This window comes from Scyliorhinus canicula, chromosome 9, assembly GCF_902713615.1.
Source record: "Scyliorhinus canicula chromosome 9, sScyCan1.1, whole genome shotgun sequence".
In the NCBI taxonomy this organism is placed as follows: domain Eukaryota; kingdom Metazoa; phylum Chordata; class Chondrichthyes; order Carcharhiniformes; family Scyliorhinidae; genus Scyliorhinus; species Scyliorhinus canicula.
This window is the reverse complement of record NC_052154.1, coordinates 39,112,561-39,134,260: the sequence shown is the minus strand read 5'-3', so window position 1 is coordinate 39,134,260 and position 21,700 is coordinate 39,112,561. Positions and strand designations below refer to the sequence as shown.

The following is a 21,700-nucleotide window of genomic DNA, read 5'->3' as shown; positions in this document are numbered from 1 at the left end:
GCTTTGTTAAGTAAATGGAGGAGACTCCTGCAGCATCGATGGCGACTCCACTAACTGCTGAGATGCTTACAGGCAGCTTGATTGGGGGGGAACTCCAGAAACTGCTGCAGGAAGTCTCTGAGGACAATGAGAGAGTAGTTGAGGGGACTATGTCCAATATTCGAGCGGCCTCGGAAAAAATGGATGAAGTGGTAGAGGTGCAGGGCGCATAGCTAAAGGAGTTGGAAGTGGCCCTTTCAAGGCAATGTGACCAGATCATGGGCGCGATTCTCCGCTCCCCACACCGGGTGGGAGAATTGCGGGAGGGCCGGGCGACTGATTTCACGCCCCCCGCGATTCTCCCACCCACCCCCGCCCGGAAGAATTGCCGCTCGCCGTTTTTCACGGCGACCGGCGATTCTCCGGCCCGGATGGGCGCCAAAGGCCCGTTTGAAGCTTGTGGGGGGCGGAGAGGGGAGTGAGCACCACGGCCGTGCTCGGGAGGGGACTGGCCCGCGATCGGTGCCCACCGATCGTCGGGCCGGCATGTAAAAGCGACGCACTCTTTCCCCTCCGCCTCCCCGCAAGATCAAGCCGCCACGTCTTGCGGGGCAGCGGAGGGAAGACGGCCACTGCGCATATGCGGGTTTCAGCCGTTGTGACGTCAGCCGCGCATGCGCGGGTTGGAGCCGGCCAACCTGCGCATGCGCAGCTGCCGTCACATAGGCGCCGCCGTCGCGTCCTTCTCGGCGCGCCGTCTTGACACAAGCGTCAAGGCCCGGCGGCCGAGAATAACTGAGCGCCGCTCCTAGCCCCCTGGGTGGGGGTGAATACGGTGAGAGGAGCGGCCTCCGAGGCCATCGTGAAACTCGGCCGAGTTCACGACGGCCTTCCCGATTTTTCCCGGGAGCGGAGAATTCCGCCCCATCTCCCTGGAAGTGGAGATGGTGTGGGCCACCAGTAACAACAAAGCATTAAGGGCCAAGGTGAATGATTTGGAAAATCGCTCCAGAAGGCAGAACCTCCAGAAGGCAGAACCTCCAGAAGGCAGAACCTCTAGAAGGCACAGCCTCCAGAAGGCAGAACCTCCAGAAGGCAGAACCTCCAGAAGGCAGAACCTCCAGAAGGCAGAGCCTCCAGAAGGCAGAGCCTCCAGAAGGCAGAGCCTCCAGAAGGCAGAACCTCCAGAAGGCAGAAGCTCCAGAAGGCAGAGCCTCCAGAAGGCAGAGCCTCCAGAAGGCAGAGCCTCCAGAAGGCAGAACCTCCAGAAGGCAGAGCCTCCAGAAGGCAGAGCCTCCAGAAGGCAGAGCCTCCAGAAGGCAGAACCTCCAGAAGGCAGAACCTCCAGAAGGCAGAACCTCCAGAAGGCAGAACCTGAGGGTTGTTTGGGTGCTGGAGGGTCCAAATCCAATGGAGTATATGGCACAGATGTTTGGGAAGATGGTGGGATGGGGAAATTATATCTCCTTGCAGGCTGGATTGGACCCACAAGTCGTTGAGGCAGAAGCCCCATGCTGGTGAGCCACCACATGCGATCATCATCCGCTTTCATAGCTATGAAAAAAGGAAACAGTCCTGCTGTAGGCAAAAGGTCACTAAGACTCCAGATGGGAGGGCCATGTTGTGAGGATCTACTAGGATGTTGGAGTGAAGCATGCCAAGAGGTGTGCAGCATTCAATAGTGCCAAGGCCGCGTTGTACAGGAATAATGTTTGATTTGGTGTGGTTTACCCTGAGTGCCTCCAAGTGACTTGTGAATGGAAAGATTATTACTTGGAGGCTCTGGAGGAGACAGAAGCATTTGTGCAGAAACATAGACTTGGATTGAGATAGTTGTGAATCATATTGGTTGAGAGATGCATCTGGGGATGGGAGTGCACTTTGAGTATTTGGTGATGTGTTTATTGGCCGTTTTGGAGTTTTTTGGGGATTTTTACTGAGGGTTTTAAGGGATGGGCATTGTTCTCAGGTTTTTTTCTGGAACAATTAAAGTAGAATTTCAATGGAAGGGCTGGGTGGCGTTATAGTTTTTTGTTATGTTTATTACTCTGGGCGCCATCCTGATAACTTTATAGCTAGTTAACAGGAGCGAAGGAATGGGGTTATCTGCAGCTCATAACTTTGGGAGTGGTGGATTTTAAGCATGAGCATGGAATTTTTATCTTTGTTTTGGTTGGGGTTTGGGAAGGAGTGGAGGAAGGATAGGAGTTGTTGTTTGCCTTGTTTGCTGGGCTATGTGGTTGTGGTATTTTGACAGTGGCTATAAACATTTCTTTGTTTTGATTTGATGAGGGGGTATGGCAGCCATCTTTGATGGGCCTGGTGTTGACTCTCTTTAAGTAGTTGCTGGATTACCCACATGGTGGAAATAGCTGACTCTGGGTCGGGGTGGAGGTGGTAGACGACCGCTGCGATTTTTATTAATAAGAGAGTATCTTTTTTGGTGGCTAAGATTTTGATAGATCCGAATGGGAGGTATGTTGTAGTCAAAGTGGGTCGTTGGCTGGTACCCGGTGGACTTAGTTAATTTATGTACAGAGCTGGGATGTGTGGTGAATGTAACTTGGTAATTCACACTGTATCTTTGTAAGCGCAGTAGCGTTATCCGACCACTAGGGGGAGTAGCTCTGGGAATGCTCAGGAGTTTGTACGGGGCTCCACCCTTGGCTCTGCCCACAACTCCTCCCCCTTGTGCTGCTGTATAAATACCCTTGTCCCGAGTCAGCCTGCAGTTCACCGAGAGCTCATCAATGGGTAACAGGCTGGCTCTGTAGTAAGTAGATTAAAACCACTGTTCATATCGGAAAGCACTTGTCTGGTGAATTGATGGTTCCATCATGATTGTAGTCATCTAAGATGGACACTGGGCTACAAAATGGAGAACCGCAAGGAACACAGGGAAAAACAGTCATAGTGAGGACACACAGCTTGCAAAAGACTGTTTTGCATTTTGCACGTACAGAAACCAGTTTCCAAAGAGTTGCAGAGTTTCAGCCAAAGGTGCAAATGGAAAACAGATCTGCATATTAATGAGGTGATCTCGGCTCAGGCTCAGGTACAATAGAAACATTTAAGTATCAATGGATACTTTTCCATAGACGCCCAGACAGAATGGCGCCAAAGCAACCAAAACAAAGAGCCGTAGAGACCGCCCCAAACATCGAGAAACGACCCTAGGATTGGGAGTTTGAAAGATATCGATTGGGAAAGACCCAATCGATACCTAGCAGGTGAAAGAACCCGCCCCAAGGGGCACGGACTTCTAGGACCTATAAAGAGAAGGTCAAGCACATGACTCGGTCTGTTGCTTCCAGACTCCGGCCCAGACCTGTTCCATCGCATCCTGACTCCAGTTTCATCACCGGCCGTTGAGCATCAGCCATCGAACTGTAAGTGCCAACACACTTCGATTCCCGGCTGGGTCACTGTCTGTGTGGAGTCTGCACGTCCTCCCCCTGTGTGCGTGGGTTTCCTCCGGGTGCTCCGGTTTCCTCCCACAGTCCAAAGATGTGTGGGTTAGGTGGATTGGCCATGCTAAATTGCCCGTAGTGTCCTAATAAAAGTAAGGTTAAGGGGGGGGGGGTTGTTGGGTTACGGGTATAGGGTGGATACGTGGGTTTGAGTAGGGTGATCATGGCTCGGCACAACATTGAGGGCCGAAGGGCCTGTTCTGTGCTGTACTGTTCTATGTTCTATGTACAACGATCGCTACGTGATCCAGACCTTGCTAACCCTTGACAACTTTGCCGAATCAGAAAGTTACAGACCAAGAACGGGACGAAGGCCTTGCTCCCTGATCTTGCCTGTTCCTGTCTAGATAAGTATTTAGTTGTTTAGTATTAGAAGTAAGTTAGTCTCTTTAGCGTATGCATGTGTATTTATTATATTTGTTATAATAAACACCAATCGTTTGGACTTACTAATCGGTGTATGGATTTATTACTTTGAACCTGACCTTGATATACTTGTGACGGTGTCTCAATACGACACCTGGCGACTCCGAGCATAATTACACATACAGAGCCATAGTAGTGTTAAGCACACGGCCTTTAAACGGAGGCGTGTTAATCACACTCCAGTAAAACGAGCAACATGATGATACGGCTTTTGTCAACAGGTTGCTGGCTTCTATTCCCGATCTGGACTCGCATCAGCATGGTAGCACAGTGACTAGCACTGAGGCTTCACAGCGCCAGGGTCCCAGGCTCCATTCCCTGCTGGGTCACTGTCTGTGTGGAGTCTGCACGTTCTCCCCGTGTCTGCGTGGGTTTCCTCCGGGTGCTCCGGTTTCCTCTCTCACTCCAAAGATGTGCAGGTTAGGTGAATTGGCCATGCTAAATTGCCCTTTGTGTCCAAAAAAAAGGTTAGGAGGGCTTATTGGGTTACGGGGATAGGATGGAAGTGAGGGCTTAAGTGGGTCGATGCAGACTCGATGGGCCGAATGGCCTCCTTCTGCAACATGATACGGCTTTTGTCAACAGGTTGCTAGCTTCTATTCCCGATCTGGACTCGCATCAGCATGGTAGCACAGTGACTAGCACTGAGGCTTCACAGCGCCAGGGTCCCAGGCTCCATTCCCTGCTGGGTCACTGTCTGTGTGGAGTCTGCACGTTCTCCCTGTGTCTGCGTGGGTTTCCTCCGGGTGCTCCGGTTTCCTCTCTCACTCCAAAAACGTGCAGGTTAGGTGAATTGGCCATGCTAAATTGCCCTTTGTGTCCAAAAAAAAGGTTAGGAGGGCTTATTGGGTTACGGGGATAGGATGGAAGTGAGGGCTTAAGTGGGTCGATGCAGACTCGATGGGCCGAATGGCCTCCTTCTGCACTGTATGTTCTGTGTTCTGAAAAGCTATTTTATCACATTTGTTGCTTTGTTAAGATTATAAGAAGCAGAATTGTAGATATTGTGAGCATAGATCCATGTTTGTGATGCCACATGTTGGTATTTCTGTGTTAACCTAGGCCTAAGTCCTCAACCAAGAGTTGAGGATTCGATAAGAAAGACCCATTCTTTCCCCTACAAGCTTTCTCTTTCATTAGCAACTGCAGTGTCAGTCTTGACTGTGATCCAAGTGTGATAATAGCATTATAAGATATCAATTCGCATTGGAAAAGAACAAGATGAAACAACAACCTCGCTCCGCTGGGACCGTGTGGTGGTTGATGTGCAACGACCACTCCACGTTAAAAGAACCCATGCACTTCCATTCCAACCCTACCCTACCCAGCCAAATGAACTCGGGACCTGGAACGTCAGGTCCCTTATAAACAACCCCAACAACAACAGACCTGTACGTTCCACCACCATCATAGCCCAGGAGCTCCGACTTCACAACGCTGCCCTGAGCGAGACACGACTGGCAGGAGAAAGCCAGCTTAAAGAACAAGGGAACAAGGTAGTAGATACACCTTCTTCTGGAAAGGCAAACCAGAAGAAGAACACTGCCTCTAAGGGATCGACTTCGCCATAAAAAATCAAATTGGTCGGACATCTCAACAAACTTGCCCCCTGCAGGGTGAGCGAATGGCTCATGGCCGTACGGGTTTTGCTGTCCGAGAAGCAAAAAAAAAAGGCACTGACAGAAAAACTCTGCCACAGGGGACTCAATGCCGCTGGACTCAAAGAGTCCGACAAGAAAGAGCTACTCAGTTGGCGCCTCACAGCTAACTTGAGGACAAGCAATGAGCCAGAGCCGCAGGATGCCCACAACGCCTGGTCCGCCTTAAAAGCCACCATAGTCAACACCTATAAGGAGACGCTCGAGCTCTTGACCAGGAAAGACCAAGACTGGTTCAACGAGAACGATTAGGAGATCCAGGATCTCCTTGAATGCAAAAGCAAAGCGTTCCTGAACTGGGAGCTCCACCAAAATTTGAGTGAGAAGAAAAAAGCCGACAAGCAACTCACAATCTAAAGAACAGATGGCGGGTGGGAAGAGTGCCGGAGGGTCACTTCCGGTGGCAGCCATGGTGTGAGTGGCCACACACAGGACAACTCCTGCTTGAAGGCGTAGAAAAGTGTGTGGTGAATGTATAAGCACTATTAATTCACCAGTATACTGTGTTGCATTATGCCATGCCATTAACCCTGTGGGCCCCAGCTATGGGCCACTGTGTGGCTACACCTACAGGGGGAGATGTGGAGCATGTACGGGCTCTGCCCCTTATAGGAAGTACAAGAGCAGCTGACCTATGGGACCACCTTCAGTAATGTACCAGTCGCAGGTAGGCAAAGTTGTAAGCTGATTAAGACCACTGTTTACTTCGACTCGAGTCTCCGAGTGAATTGATGGTCGCATCAATTTAATCAGCTTAGAGAACTACTATGGAGTCAGCCCTCAAACCTGACAGACTGGAACTCGATCCACAGGCCGCGGAGGTGAAATAATTATTTCACATTGGCTTCGGTGTTTCAAGGCCTACCTGGCCTTGAACTACCGCGTGTTCTCCACGGTGGATCTGAAGTCTGTATACCACCAGCTCCCAATCCGCCCGGAGGACCGCCACTACACGGCGTTAGGATGGAGGAGGAATCCTGTAGGGGTTCCAGCTTAAGGGCTATGGCAACGGCAATATTGCCAATGGCACCAAGCAGATACTCTGAGAGCTCTGTGGTACAGTCCTCGACATCATCCGTCACGGACGAACAGAGATTGAGTCTGCTCCACGCACGGGTGAGCCATCGCATTTCTGCCCAACTCGACGAAGCCACCTCCTATACCGAGGCCCTCGCGACACTGGAAGCATCTACGTGCGGCCTGTGAATGAAGTCTACGCGCGACATATCTTCACTACTCGCCGCCAGCGCCCTGGGGAGTCGCTAGATGACTATCTGCACGACCTCAAGGCCCTCACGCGCGACTGTAACTATCAGGCCGTTACAGCCACTCAGCACATAGAACTCGCCATCCGAGACATTTACGTTGCAGGGTCCGATCGAACTATGTGAGGCAGCGCCTGCTTGAAAAAGGGGCCCAGAACCTGGAGGTCACGGTAAAACTAGTGACATCGCTGGAGGTCGCTTTTCAGAGTCTCACTGCGTTCCCAGCCGATCACGCGACCCCCTCGTGGGCCCCCGACCAGAGACTACCCCAGGCCTGCGCCGCGCTGCTGCCCGCCCACCACGGGGGGCTATCTTGCCATTTTTGCGGCCAGCCTCAACACCCCCGGCAACAATGCCCGGCCCGCAACGTGAACTGCTGCAGCTGTGGGCGAAAAGGACATTTCGCAAAGATCTGCCTGGCCAAACACAAACACTCGAACACGAATGCACAAACTTGATTCACCGACTCTCAGGCCCGCCGACCCCGTAATGTGGCAGCGTGTCTGCCGACCCCGACTTTAGACAACACGTGCGACTCACGGGGGCCGCCATCTTGGCAATTCCCCCCCCCCCACGCAGCCAGCCACGTGCGATCCATGGGGGGGCGCCATCTTCCTCACCGCCTGCTACGTGCGATCCATGGGGGCCGCCATCTTGGGCGCCATCTTCCTCGCCGCCCGCCACGTGCGATCAACGGGGGTCGCCATTTTGGCCATCACCCGCTACGCCGCCTGACACATACGATCTGCACGGACAGTCATCGCGGGACTGCCCCAGCACCGCCGACCACGCCACCGACTATCCCCAACTCAGTGCAGTCACCTTGGACCAGTCAAGACCCACGCACCTCGAGAGCTCCATGATGGCCGTCTGGGTTAACGGATATGAATGAGACACCTTGCCTGTTCGACTCTGGGAGCACCGAGAGCTTTGTCCACCCAGATCTGGTAAGACGCTGTTCAGTCTCGATATTCCCGACGCAACAAACAATCTCCCTCGCCTCTGGGTCGCACTCAGTACAAATCCAAGGGCGCACTACTGCAATCTTAACAATACAGTATAATTTCAATTGTACGTGCTCCCAGACCTCTGCGCCCCTCTCCACTTAGGACTCGATTTTCAGTGCAATCTCAGGAGCCTAACTCTTAGTTTTGGCGGACCCCTGCCCACTATATGCAGCCTTGCAACACTAAAAATCAACCTCCCTCCCCTCTTTGCTAACCTCACCGCGGACTGCAAGCCAGTAGCCACTCGAAGCAGGAGGTATAGTCTACAGGACAGGGCATTTATTAGGTCCGAGGTCCGGCGCCTCTTGCAGGAAGGAATCATAGAAGCCAGCAATAGCCCATGGAGAGCTCAGGTGGTGGTCGTCAAGACCGGGGAAAAGTTCCGGATGGTGGTTGATTATAGCCAGACCATTAACCGTTTTACGCACCTTGATGCGTACCTCCTTCCCCGGATTGCAGACATGGTGAATCAGATCGCACACTACCGCGTGTTCTCCACGGTGGATCTGAAGTCTGTATACCACCAGCTCCCAATCTGCCCGGAGGACCGCCACTACACGGCGTTAGGATGGAGGAGGAATCCTGTAGGGGTTCCAGCTTAAGGGCTATGGCAACGGCAACATTGCCAATGGCACCAAGCAGATACTCGGAGAGCTCTGTGGTACAGTCCACGGTGAAGATCTGGAACCAGTTGAGTGGGCAGTTCAGGATAAAGGGGATGTTGGTGTTAACGCCGTTGTGTGAAAACCACGACTTTGAGCCGTGGCATGTATAGGAAGTGGAGAGAAGTGGGGCTGGTTAAGGTGAGGGATTTGTACCTGGAAGAAGGTTTGCCAGTATAAATGAATTGAAGGAAACAGTAGAGCTCCCGAGATGTAGTGAAGTGAGTTTAGGTCTGCAGGTAAGGGACTTCACGCGGTAGGTTTGGAAAGAGTTCCCCAGATTGCCGAGGTACACCCTGCTGGAACGACAGTTGCTTCCGGATGTGGAAGGGGAGGACAGGCTCAGGGACATATATAGGTGGCTGGGAAAACAGGGAAGTAAGTGGGTGGTGACGGTTAAGGAGAAGTGGGAGGGGGAGCTGTGAGAGGAGATAAACTGAGGAGTATGGAGTGAGGCGCTATGATGGGTAAATGCGATCCCCTCATGCGCGAGGATGAGCCTAATACAGTTCAAGGTCGTACATATGGGTACATATAGGGTACACCCAGTACATAGTATTGGATGGGGTTACTGGATTATGTGGATAGGGTGGAGGTGTGGGCTTGGGTAGGGTGCACTTTCCAAGAGCCGGTGCAGACTCGATGGGCCGAATGGCCTCCTTCTGCACTGTAAATTCTGTGTAAATCTGTGTAAAAATGACGCGGGCAAGAATGAGTGGGTTCTTTCAGGGGGTGGCAGACGAGTGTGAGAAGTATGGGCGGGAACCAGCGAGCCACGCACATATGTTCTGGGGCTGCAAAAAATTGGAGAGATTCTGGGCAGAGTGTTTGCGGATCCAGCAACGATAGTGGGGGAGGATGTTGAGCCGGACCTTTTGGTGGCAATACACTGAGACCTTAAAACTGAGAAACGCTCATCAAAGACAGAGGCAGTCAATGTTCACTGGAGAGAGAATTTCGAAGATCTCTTCAACCAAGACACAGCCTTCAACGCAAGTCCACGCGACACCATCCCGCAATACACTGCCCGCCACCATCTTAGCGCAACCTCAGCTCATCGTGAGGTCAAAATGGCCATCCGGCAGCTGAAGAACAACAAGGTCTCTGGCAGAGAAGTATTACAATACGGCAGAGAGGCACTTGACAAGAATCCGCAACCTCATCACCCTTGTCTGGAAGGAAGAGAGTATGCCAGACGATCTCTGCGATGCCTTAATTGAGACCATCTTCAAGAAAGGAGACAGGTCCATCTGTGGAAAGTAGAGGGTTTTCCCTACTCTCCAGAACGGGAATGGTCATCGCGCGAACACTCCTCAATTGTCTTCTCCCTGTGGTTGAAGAGCCCTTCCCCGAGTCTCGTGCGGCTTCCCCCCACGAAGAGGCTCAATGGACATGATCTTCAGGATGTGACAAATCCAGGAAAGATGCAGGGAGCAGCATTGACCTCTGTACATTGTTATGGGCCAGGGTTTAGAGAACCCCAAAGTGTATCATGGCGTTCATCTGACCCACAACTTTTAATAGATTGTGGTATGGGGAGCACACGGCCCACTCTACAGGTAGACCAGAAATGGAAAAGTATTTTTTAAAGCAAATCAATGTTTATTCTATGAACTCTAGTTAACCTTTTTAAAACATACAGTGAACATCTTAGCAATGATTAATTCAAATACAACCACCAAAGAATACAACTCTTAAGTAATCCGTAAACTGTCCTTTTAACATCCAGAAGACTTAAAAACAAACCTTTATCAGAAGCACATCAGGTTAAAGTCACTACTGAAAACATTTATAATTCTGAATTCACCAAATGATCCAGAGATAGTCTTTTGATGGCAAAGAGAAGAGCAGTAAACCTGCTTGGTCTGGCTTCAGCTCCAACACTGAAAACGAAACTAAAACACACCCTGCAGCCTACTCAAAAACTGCCAGACTGCCCAGCTCCATCCACTCTCTGACATCACTGCAGTATAAACACACATTTCTTAAAGGTGCTCTCACATGACAACATGGCCTTCATTGATCTCACAAAGGCCTTCGACTCAGGCAACTGTGAGGGATTTTGGAACATCCTCCTCAAATTCGGCAGCCCGCAGAAATTCGGCACCATTCTCCATCTGCTCCACAATGGCATGCAAGATGTGATCCTCACTAACGGAACCACCAAAGACCCGATACATGTGCAAACTGGGCTCAAACAGGGCTGTATCATCGCGCCAAAGCTCTTCTCCATTTTACTCACAGCAACAATCCACCCCACTAACCTGAAGGTCTCCGCTGGAGGGGAGCTAACCTACCGGACAAGCGGGAAACTGTTCAACCTCCAATGCTTCCAGGCCAGAACCAAGACTACCCCAACCTCTATCATCAAGCTGCAGTATGCAGGCGACACCTGTGTATGTGCACATTCAGAGGCTGAACTACAAACCATGGTCAACGCATTCACCGAGGCATATGAGAGAATGGGCCTCAGACTAAACATCTGGAAAACAAAGATCCTCTACAAACTTGCTCCTGCCAAACAAAACCGCTCCCGACCATCAACATCTCCAGTGAGCCCTTAGACAATGTGGATCATTTCACATACCTCGGGAGCCTCCTCTCAGTGCAAGCAGACATTGCCAACGGAATCCACAATCGACTCCAATGTGCCAGTGTAGTCTTCGGATGCCAGGGGAATAGAATGTTCAAAGATCAAGACTTCAATCCCAACACCAATCTCATGGTCTACAGAGCAGCTGTGATCCCCGCCTGTGATCCTGTATGCGTCAGAACATGGACAATGTACAGCAGACAACTCCAATCTCGAGAGAGATCACCAACATTGCCTCCGCAAAATCCTGCAAGTTCACTGGCAGGATAGGCGTGCCAAAGTGAGCGTCCTCTCCCAGGCCAATATTCCCAGGATTGACGCACTGGTCATGCTCGACCAGCTGCGATGCGTGGGCCGCATTTTCCACATGCCCAACACAAGACTCTCAAAACAAGTGATCTACTCCGAGCTCCGCAAGGGCAGATGATCACTAGGAAGGCAGAGGAACACTACAAGGACACTCTGAAAGCCTCCCTAAATAAATGCAACATCTCCATCGACACATGGGAATCACTTGCCTGAGAACGCACAAACTGAAGAGAAAACACCTGCGAGGGTGCCAGTCACCACGTGTCATAGGGTGGAGCACATGGCAGCTAAGCATAAACAGCAGAAGCAGAACGCAAAATCCAGAGCGGCCTACACAGCAACCTCACCAAGCACCACCTGCCAAACCTATGGCAGAGTCTGCAGATCCAGGATTGGACTATTCAACCATTGCAGAACCCACCTCCCCGTAGTGGAAGCAAGTCATCCTCAACGCTGAGGGATTGCCCAAGAAGAAGAACTTAAATTGGAATCAAAGATGGGCAGGCAAAACCTTAATGGAACAATGGGCTGTCTTTAAATAGGAATTGGTTTAGGTACACTCAAGGGACATTCCCTTAAGGAGGAAAGATAGAGAAAACAAAGCCGGAGCTCTCTGAATGATTGAGGCGATAAGAGAGTAAAATGAAACAGAAAAAGGATGCCAATGAAGACGCTAGATTGATAATATAAGTGCGAACCACATTGAATTTAGGAAGTCGAGAGGGGAAATGAAGACGGTAATAAGAATGGCATGAAGAACTATGAGATGAGATTGGCAGCTAACATAAAAGGGAATCCAAAAGTCTTGTATAGGTAAATAAATAGTAAGAGGGGAGGAAGAAGTCTGGTAGGGTTGATTTGGGCCAAAAAGGAGACCTATCCATTGAGGCAGATCATTGTTGAGGTACAACTGAGTACTTTGCATCTGTCTTGAATAAGGAAAAGGATGCTGCCAAAGTCATGGTACAAGAGGAGAAAATTGGCATGCTGAATGGGCTAAAAATGATAGAGGAGGCACCAGAAAGACTGGCTGTACTTAAAGTTGGTAAATCGCCTATTAAGATGGATCTGAGTTGCTAAGCTATGTAAGGGTGGAAATTGTGGAACTACTGGTCATAATCTTCCAGTCCTGTTTTGATGGAAGTGGTGCCAGTAGACTGAATAAATGCAAATGTTTACACTCCTGTTCAAAGAGAATGTAAAGATCAATCCAGCAATTATAGACCCAGAAACATTGATGGTCATTTGGAGAAGATAGTCATTTGAATTTGCAGATTAGTTAAGGAAAGCCAATGCAGGGCAGCACGGTGGCCTAGTGGTTAGCACAGCTGCCTCACGGCGCTGAGGTCCCAGGTTCGACCCCGGCTCTGGGTCACTGTCCGTGTGGAGTTTGCACATTCTCCCCGTGTCTGCGTGGGTTTCGCCCCCACAACCCAAAAATGTGCAGAGTAGGTGGATTGGCCACACTAAATTACCCCTTAATTGGAAAAAAATAATTGGGTAATCTAAATTTTAAAAAAAAGGAAAGTCAATGCAGATTTGTTAAAGGCAGAACATGTTTAACTGATACCCCCTCCCCTCGTGCACGACGAACAACTCCTCAAGCATGGTCACAAACACCCCCTCCACCTTTTCTCAAACCCCTTTGCAGAGCCCCTTAACTCATACTTCTCCAACCGTAGGAAGTCGTGCAGATCACCCAACCAAGCCGCTACCCCCGTTGGAGATGTCGACCGCCACTCCAGTAACATTTGCCACCGTACAATCAGAGAGGCGAAGGCCACGACATCAGCCTTCCTCCTCTCCATGACCTCCGGCTTCTCTGAAATCCGAACTATTACCACCAAAAGGTAAAGGTCCCCCACTATCCTGGCTAGAACCGTGAACACTCCCGCCCAGAATCTCTCCAATTTTTCACAACTCCAGAACATGATTCGCTGGCCCCCGCCCACACCTCTCATACTCATCTGCTATCCCCTGGAAGAACCCACTCATTCTCGCCCGAGTCATATGCACCCTGTGCACCACCTTAAACTGTATCAGGCTCATCCTTGCACAGGAGGTGGTCCCATTTACCCTACGCTGTGCCCCACTTCATACTCCCCTATTGATATCCCGTCCCAACTCTCCTAATTTTTAATTGATCTTCACCACCCGCTTGCCTCCCTGCACCCCCAGCCACTTGTACATATCCCCAATTCTTCCCTCCCTTTCCATATCTGAAAGCAGCAGCCGCTCCAGCAGGGTAAATCCCGGCAACCAAGGGAACTCCCCTCCAGACCTTTCGTGCAAACTCCCTAACCTGCAGATATCTGAACTCGCTCCCCCTCAGCAGCTCTACCCTCTCCCTTAGCTCCTCCAAACCGGTGAACCCTTCCACCAAATACAGATTCCTCACCTTGATCAGGCCCACTTCCCTCCATCTCCTGTATACACTATTCATGCCCCTCTGGCTCAAACCCCTGATTCATGCACAGTAGTGTTAACACTATCATTCCTCCCATCCTAAAGTGTCATCTCAACTGATACCATATCTTCATCGTGGACTACACCACCGGGCTCACTGAATACCGGCTCGGAGCCATTGGCAACGCTGCTGTCACCATAGCTCTCAAGCTGGACCCCTAACAAGATTCCTCCTCCATCCTAACCCTTTCTACCCCTTCTCCTTCCCATCATCGCCGCACCTTAGCCACATTCGCCGCCCAATAATAGTGAAGCAGATTCGGCAAACCCCCCCCTGCTTTCAGGTTTTGTAGTCTTCATTCATTAACATGTACTCTGCTCAGAGGCTGATCCTTTGCTTTTCGTCTGCTGGTGCTTCATTGCGAGGCATTTGTTTAGCAGTTTTTCAGTGGTGGTTTTTAATTGGCTTTCACTCTCGGGAAGGACACAGACAAACATATGAATTCGGAAGAGGAGTAGTCCACGCGGCCCCTTGAACCTGCTTCACCATTCAATAAGATCATGGCTGATCTGCTTGTAACTTCAACCTCACATTCCTGCCTGCCGATAACCTTTCATACCCTTGTTAATCAAGAATCTAGCCACCTCTGCCTTAAAAATATTCACAGACTCTGCCTCCCCTGCCTTTAGAGAAAGAGAGTTCCAGAGACATATCTCTGTCTTCAATGAGCGACCCCTTATTTGTAAACAGTGACCCCTAGTTCCAGGGCCCATTTTTATTCTGAACCACACACTAGGCATCAGACGAACTGGGCCCATATCTCTGCAAATAAAAGCTTGTAAGATATGTTAAAATTAGGCTTCAGTTCTATCCTTCACTGTCTGAGCATGATTTCAAAATTTGAACATGGGTCAAAATCTTGGACATATAATGATTATCAGGTGAAGGAGAGAGTGCTGAGGTTGGCAAAGCAGAGGTGCGAGGTGGAGTGGGAAGCAAATGGTAAACACATATACCAGAGCTTTACGTCAGAGCTGGCAAGGAGGCAGGCAGCCTTTGGATGGTCCAAGGTGGTGTTTTACAAGTGTGACGTGTGGTTTGGTGTGGTCTACCCAGTGAGGCTGAGGTTTGCGCACAATGGCAGAGACTATTACTTTGAGGCGGAGGCATTTGTGATGGCAGATGGCCTTGGGTTTGACTGAATTTGGACTTTTGACGGTTTTGACTGTTTTTCTTTGTTTGTCTTGTGTTGGGTTCTTTTTCTTGTATGGGGTGTTATGGATAACTCAGTTTTGTTTTTCTTTTGAGGTATTGGGGGTTGGAGGAGTGAGGGGGGAGTTGGGGGTGTTGTGGTTTTGTTTTTGATGTGGGAGAAGGATCTCAGGCAGGGGCCACCGCCCGAGTAAATGTATTGTTGGCTAGTGAATGGTAGCCAGGTGGGGGGAGGGACCACCGGTCATATTGGTGGCATGGAGCATGCGAAGGTTAGGTGGACTGGTGAAGAGAGCATGGGTTTTCTTGCATCTAAAGGGCTAGAAAGTGTAGGTGATGCTGTTACAGGAGAGTCATCTGAGGGTAAAGGACCAGATGACGCTGAGGAAGGGCTTGGTGAGTCAGGTATTCCATTCTGGCTCCGATAGTAGGGCACGGGGTTGGCAATACTGGTGGGTAAGCGGGTGACAGATGAGAAGATGGTAGTGGACCAGGGGGGCAGGTATGTGATAGCGATAGGTGCGTTGGAGGGGAGGTTGGCGATGTTGATTTGTGTGTATGCTCCAACCTGGGACGACTCTGGGTCTGTGAGGAGGGTGTTAGTAGCCATTCTGGACCTGGATACTCACCAGTTAATAATGGGGATGGGGGATTGGAATATGGTGCTGGACCTGAGGATGGATAGGTCTCGGCCGCGCTCTCTTGTTCCTTTGCAGGGGCAAAGGCGTCAACTGAGTTTATGAAAGGGTGGGGGGGGCGGAGTGAAAAAGGGAAAAATCTGTACAGACTGTATAGTTGATTGTTGGGAAGTATGTTTCCCGGGGTTTTATTTGCTGTAACCTGCTTTGATTCATGTTTGTAATAAAAATACGTTTCAAAAAAAAAAAATGAAGATGGGAGGGGTGCATTAGTGGAGGTTTTTGCACCCACAGGACAGGGAGTATTCGTTCTTTTCCCTAGTACACAAGGTGTATTCGAGGATTAACTTTTTTGTGGTAGGGTAGGCGCTGCTGGCTCAGGTAACAAAGACAGAATACTCTGCAGTCATGATACCGGTTCATGCGCCGCACTGGGTGGATGTGGTCCTGGAGTTGGACCACATCCGGAGGCTAGATGTGGGCCTGTTGGCGGACCCGTATTTTTGCATTAAGGTGGGGGCGGTGATTGAGGAGTATGTGGAGTTCAACCAAAATGAGGATGTCTCGCCATCGATGATTTGGGAGGCATTGTAGGTGGTAGTGAGGGAGGAGGTCATCACATTTAAGACAAAGGTGAGTAGGGAAGCACAGGAGGAGCGGCAGCAGCTGATAGAGGAGACATTGGAGGTGGAAGGACGATACACCGAAGATCCAGATCTGGGGCAAGGGAGATTGTGCAGATTAGGGATTGAATGGGAGGGGTGGTGATGGCTCCGTAGCAGGTGAACAGGGTATTGAGGACTTTTGTAGGGGGTTGTATAAGTTGGAGCCGCTGGGGGATGAGTTGGAGATGAGGGAGTTTTTGGAGTGACTGGAGTGGCCGGAAGTTAGAGAAGAGGAGAGGGCTGGATTAGAGGAGTCATTAGGGTTAGAGGACGTTAAGGTAGCGATAGGGAAGATGCAGTCAGGTATGTCGCGGGGGCTGGCTGGATTCCTAGGGGACAAGTTGGCGCCGCTGATGGTGGAAATGTTTGAGAATGCAATGGCGAAGGGGGGCCTTCTGGAGACAATGACGCAAGCAACTATTTCACTGTTACTGAAAAAGGAGAAGGATCGGGAGGAGTGTGGGCCTTTTAGGCCCATTTCTCCACTGAATGTGGATGCAAGATATTGGCGAAGGGGCTGGCAATGAGAGTGGAGGGGTCTCCCAATGGTCGTGCAACAGCATTAGACGGGGTTCGTTAAAGGCAGGCAGCTATCATTGAATGTGCAGCTACTGAATGTGGTGCTTTCTCTGGCAGAGGGCGGGGAGTCAGAGGTGATGGTGGCATTGGATGTGGAGAAAGCATTTGACAGAGTGGAGTGGAGGTATCTTTGCGGTACTGGAAAAGTTTGGGATTGGGCTCAAGTTAGTGGCTTGGGTAAAATTGCTATAGAAGGATTGTACAGCTTGTGTGCAGACGAATGAGATGCAGTCGGGGTGGGGAGGAGGGTGTGGGTGTTCGTGTTAAAATGTTGATTAAAAATATATATTTTTTAATTTGCAACGGATGCATTCTCTCTCCACTTGCATTGTCATTGTGTGAAGCAGCACTTTGATGCTCATGTTAATTTCATTTTCTCTAACATGCAAGATCCTGGTAACAAACCAGGGAAAGCAAGAGAGTCATCAGCAGCGTAGAATGAGATGAATATAACACAAACAGCCTAGATCTGGGGAGGGAGGGAGGGCAATGCATAAAGATGCAGAAGCAGCACAATAGTACAACACTCTGTTGCGACACTGCAAAGATTAATGGAGAGGATCCAACATGGATTGGTTACAAAGTGCAAGGAAGCAGAAACACAGCAAAGTTTGAAGAAGCCATTCATTTTATGGACTGTTGCAGCACCGATTGGTCCAGGACTGTTGCAGCACCGATTGGTCCAGGACTGTTGCAGCACCGATTGGACCAGGACTGTTGCAGCACCGATTGGTTCAGGACTGTTGCAGCACCTATTGGTCCAGGACTGTTGCAGCACCGATTGGTCCAGGACTGTTGCAGCACCGATTGGACCAGGACTGTTGCAGCACCGATTGGTCCAGGACTGTTGCAGCACCGATTGGACCAGGACTGTTGCAGCACCGATTGGTCCAGGACTGTTGCAGCACCGATTGGCCCAGGACTGTTGCAGCACCGATTGGTCAAGGACTGTTGCAGAACCTTAAGTGTCAAGTCTGAGAAGTTTAGGGCAAGCTGGAAAATAATTCTGTTTCCGGATTTTGGAGTTAAATTTAAAAAGATTACAGTGTATAGAAGGGGGTGACCTTTCTTCCAATACTTTAAATTTTTTGCCCCGTCTTTAATTTTTTGTAGGTTTTTTTGTGAGGATTCGAAGATGAATTCACCTGCAGGCCTCTGTTGGAGGTGCTGCTGTCAGATGAGATGTTAAACCAAAGTTCGATTTGTTCTATTCTGGAAAACCAGCAGATGAAAGATGATACTGGAGCCAATCTGTATTCGGCCTTGCATTTTATTTACAGAGTAAAAATGACAAGCAAACACCGCCTGACTCAACCTCACCACAGTTTCAGGAGGAATCTCTTCCTATGTGGACTATGTCCTCCACTTCCATTCAGTTAAACAGAATTAACACCATCTGCCTTCTCAGGTGGACACATAAGATCCCAAGGCACTATTTTGACAAAGAGCAGGGAAGTTATCCATGGTGACCTGACCAATATATATCCCTCAGTGAAAATCACAAGAAAAGGTGATCTGGTCATGATCGCATTGCTGTTTGTGGGAGATGTGTACAAATTGCCTGCCACATTTCCTACATTACAAGAGTAACTACACTTCACAAGGACTTAATTGGTTGTAAAGCACTTTGGGATGTCAAGTGATCACAAAAGGTGCAGTATAAATACAAGTCTTTTTAATACATTTTGGACCTATTTTTGGCTGGGCAGTGATGATCTTGTACAAAGTAGGTATTGTTTGATATTAATCAGGGCCAGCGGGATACCTTGAACTAGTTTGGAATACCTATTGAGTTCAGAAGAGACATATTGCTGATTTATTTACCCCAGATGGACCTATGTTTTTTAAATCTAGGTTTTCACCTTCCCAGGGATCATATTGTTTTTCAGGTAGGATGGGTAGTGTATATAGAGATGCATAAGGCATTGCAGTTATGTAAGATTGATTTGATGTATATAATGACCTTTTCCTGCCCATAATTATTCATATGCATGTAATTTGTGCTAACGCATATCAATAGACGTTTTATCATATCTAAATCTTTTTGTGCCATAATCGCGTGAGCAATACCAAAACAAGTGTTGAATCCATAAAAGATCAGATTTGAGTATGTATTGCTTAGAACTAAGACAGATGCATTGATTGCCAACACCACTCTTTTTTTATAGTTAGCATTTGCAACCAATGTTCCCTCTGATTTAGTTTTTGGCATGTGGTAACTTAAAGGGAATAGGACGTCTTTGGCACAGTGGCCAGAAACTCCAGGTTCAAATCCTAATTCAGGACTTGATGACAAGGATGTTTATATCGTGACTAAACAGGTTGAGGGTCAACTTGTGATTCCTTCCAACATACACCAATGGCACGTGGTAAGAGCAGGAGAGATTCCCTATCAGCCATGTGATTCCTTGTCAGACAAGAGATTGGAGCCTCAACCATCATTATCCATAGCTCCAGTCTATAGCAGACATGTAAAAGTGTATGTTGCCACAGCAACTCAGATTCCTTGGAGGCTTGGTTGGCTCTGTTAGCTCGATGGCTTATGTGGATCAGATAGGTGCCAGCAACACGCTGTTCAATCCCTGTTCTAGCTGGATGAATTTGAGACCTCCTTCTTTGCACTACCTATGGTGGAGATCGCAGCACTGTGAATCAGACCTGCTTTCAGGCAGAGAACTCGAGAAGAAGAACAACTTATGGAGGCTGACTGATCCATGGGCTGTTTTGGGACTTTAGGGCTTCTGTAAAGCTTACACAGGGAAGAACATTGCTTGTAACTTGATTTTCAATATATTGGTCAAGTAAGTGATATGTGTATCCCACAGACACACATATGGTATAACAATGCCATATAGGGCTTTAGTACTGAATGGCCATTGTCAAAGAACATTTGATGTTTGTTAGAAAATGTTACACAATCATCACAAGTAAGCCTTGTCCTCTTAGACTTTACTTCATTAGAGAAACTTGACTATTGAAGTAGGTATTTTGTGAAAACATTATAGTCTACAGAAAATGTTAACAATCTTAAAACAGTTCATTAACAAGATTATCAACAAAATCTTTTTTTTTAAATAAGTGCTGTGCAAGCTTATGGTGTTACATCGAAATCTATCGGCTAACAAATGAGCTGTGTTAAAAATTGAAATGGGACATATTGCACTATTTATACCGAGATTTGCTTCATTTTAAAATGGCATTTATTTAGTGGGCATCAAAGATCATTTGTTGACTTCCTGTCAATATTTTCCTGAACTAGAGAAATATGATTAATTTAAATGTTGCAGACACAAAAGATTGCAGAAGAAAATATGAAATGTCAATTACGTACATGGGATAAATAATTCCCGTCTGATTTTGTTGGACTGCAAGTCTTAACATTTGATCAATTGATTAACCGAATTGTGTGCGCCGTTTGATTCACAGATTGAGACTACTTAATTTTGCAGTTTGCAAATTTATGTCCAAGTGCTGATAGTTCAAATCAAAATAGGCAACTGCAATATTATGTTTTCTGGCTTGTAAGGAACATCTTCATAATACTTTATTCATAAGTCAATCCATCTTCCTCATTCATGGAATGAGAAAAATGTTCCAGGCATTTGTTTATTAGCATCTCTATGAAATTTGCATAAATGAAATGTAATATTATTGTTAAAAGCGGTAATCCTTTACCATTCTGAAATATAGAAATTATTTAGAAAAATAGCCATTTAAAAAGTATTTGTTTCTAAATTTTCTATCAATGGCAAGTGCACACCACATGGAAGTATTGTAGAAGTAAAATTTAAAACCTATTGTGAATCAAACAGTTCATTTAACTTATGGAAAATCATAATCACTGTCTGTGCAGTGTAGGAACAGAGTAGGCCAATCAGCTCCTCGAGATTGCTGTAGCTTCCTCTTAATTATATTAGATTGCGACTGATCAGTATCTCAACTCTCATCAATCTCCTTTTGTTCCATATCCTTTTAATTAATCTTTATTTGTGTCACAAGTAGGCTTACATTACACTGCAATGAAGTTACTGTGAAAAGCCCCCAGTCGCCGCACTACGGTGCCTGTTCGGGTACCCTGAGGGACAATTCAGAATGTCCAATTCACCTAGCAATCACGGTTTTTGGGACTTGTGGGAGGAAACCGGATCACCCGGAGGAAACCCACGCAGACACGGGGAGAACGTGCCGACCCTGCACAGACAGTGACCCAAGCCGGAATCGAACATGGGACCTGGCGCTGTGAAGCAACAATACTAAGCACTGTACTACTGTGCTGCCCTATGGCCTTTGACACCCTAGCCAAGCGTTGCAAGAATTTTAAAATGGTTTATTAAAATGAGGCACACCATTAAGGAGAATATGAGCCACATATGGACGTGAGACTATGGACAGGATCTTCTGTAGGCCATGGGGTCAGGTTCAGAGGTGGCCGGACCTGCAGTCTTGCATCATCAGCTGTTGCGCTGGTTTCAGCCATAATCCTGACATAGAGCAATTTTTAAAGAGGCTGCAAGTGGCGGGTAGGCCATTAAGGAGATTAAAAGGCTCCTTATCCTATGCTGACTATGATTTCCAGTCAGCATGTGGAATTTGCACATTTGCCCAAATCACAGTCAATATATCAAGGTGGACTCACAGCAGGAAAGATGGGACTGAAATTAATCCCACAAGGGACCTTCCCATTGCACCCATGATAGCCACTAGGCCACAGCTGCCGCAGCTGACTATTCCCTGAAGGGGTTGTCTTCCACGACCACAGCCAGGCAGCTGTCACTATTATAATTTTTTTCTTAAACAGAGTGTTGGAGGCTGCATCAATGTTGGGGGGAA

The 21,700-nt window shown here is 48.4% G+C and overlaps 1 protein-coding gene across 1 annotated transcript in view; it reads left to right on the top strand.

Annotated features, from left to right (window-relative positions):
- The window catches only part of cep89 (centrosomal protein 89), a 184,901-nt gene that overhangs the window by 136,651 nt on the left and 26,550 nt on the right, over nucleotides 1-21,700 (top strand). The window lies entirely within an intron of this gene.